The sequence below is a fragment of the Apium graveolens genome, chromosome 6 (genome assembly GCF_009905375.1).
Source record: "Apium graveolens cultivar Ventura chromosome 6, ASM990537v1, whole genome shotgun sequence".
NCBI lineage: Eukaryota > Viridiplantae > Streptophyta > Magnoliopsida > Apiales > Apiaceae > Apium > Apium graveolens.
Window position 1 is genome coordinate 154,831,800 of NC_133652.1, and position 1,563 is coordinate 154,833,362.

Below are 1,563 nucleotides of genomic sequence, written 5' to 3' on the forward strand. Positions count from 1 at the left end.
CCCCACAAGTCACAGCTATCTCAAAAGTTGAAAGTCCAACAGAAATAGAACTCTAAAAATCAGGATTTTATTTCACGACCCTGAGCGGCCGCCCAGCAATCCTAAGCGGGCGCCCAGCTTCCTGAGCGGATGCCCAGCCAGGCTGAGCGGGCGCCCAGCACCTCGCTGGAAAATTTATTATTTTGATCATATTTGCTGCTGCGTTCTGCTCCTAACTTCCCACTTACAATGCCAAGCACTCCCTTAGGCTTATTCCTGATGAAATCTCTCCACAAATGCAAATAATATCCTGAAATGCACAAACACTAGAAAAACGCATCAAATACACAAAATACTTGATTTCAAGACATCAATTCAAGCCATTATAAGATGTTCTAAGTGGTATAAATGCCATTTATCACTACCGAAGACCCCAACATGCACATCAGGGATTTCATCGAGATCTGTGACACTTTCAAGTTCAATGGTGTGACTGAAGATGCTATCAAGCTGTGACTCTTTCCATTCTTTTTGAGGGACAAAGCTAAGTGCTGGTTACACTCTCTACCGGCAGGGTCTATTATAAATTGGGAAGATCTTGCTCAAAAGTTTCTCACTAAATTTTTTCCCATGGCGAAAACTGCAGCAATCAGGAATGCTCTTACCCAGTTCACGCAGAAAACTGGAGAATCTTTGTGTGAGGCTTAGGATCGATATAAGGAGATGCTAAGGAAGGGCCCACACCATGGCATGTCTGATTGGATAATTATCAACTGTTTCTACAATGGATTGGGTCCTACTTCTAGGCCCATGCTTGATGCAGCATCAGGAGGAGCCTTGTGAGATAAAAGCTATGATGAAGCTTATGAACTTATTGAACTGATGGCTGCTAATGAGTACCAGAATCCTTCCCAGAGACTGATTCAGGGAAAGGTAGCAGGAATTCCGGAGTTGGATGCAGCAACTGTTATAGCTGCCCAACTTAAGGCTTTGACAATGAAGGTGGACATTTTGGCTAATTATGGAGTTAATCAAATTACTAGTGTCTGTGAGCTTTGTGCTGGTGCCCATGAGACTGATCAGTGCGTAATTTCTAATGAATCAGCATAGTTCGTGAGCAACTTCCAGCGATTGCAGCAACCTGTGCTAGCCACCTATCATCCTAACAACCGCAATTATCCTAATTTCAGTTGGAGTGCTCAGAATGCGGTTCAACAGCCTTATCAGTAATATCCAGCTAAGCAGTACAACCCCCCTGGGTTTCAGCTGTTGGGAACCACGGACTTAAGGTGTTACTACGTTTTACGATAAAGATTATGAAAAGAGGATTACCTTGTTAATGGTTGATTCCACGCTCTTCTATTGTATTCCCAAATTCCCTTGAGCGAAGTGTGGCCTCCTTCTTCTCAAGTTATCCTCTCTTCTTGATCCTTGGTGTCTACAATATGTTTTCACCAATTTCCAAGCAAGAAGAGAATACGAATATATATAGGCTACAATAGGGACCATGGATAATTAGGTTGGGCCTTCTAATTACATCTTGAGCCTAGCCCAATGTAATTAAATATTAATTCAATCCACTAA

The 1,563-nt window shown here is 42.5% G+C and overlaps 1 non-coding gene across 1 annotated transcript; it reads right to left on the reverse strand.

The window, feature by feature from the left end:
* Window positions 1-624: 624 nt before the first annotated feature.
* LOC141669305 (small nucleolar RNA R71) lies at window positions 625-731 on the reverse strand. The gene has a single exon (XR_012553592.1). It is a non-coding gene; the product is annotated as a small nucleolar RNA R71 (small nucleolar RNA).
* Between the last annotated feature and the right edge of the window lie 832 nt (window positions 732-1,563).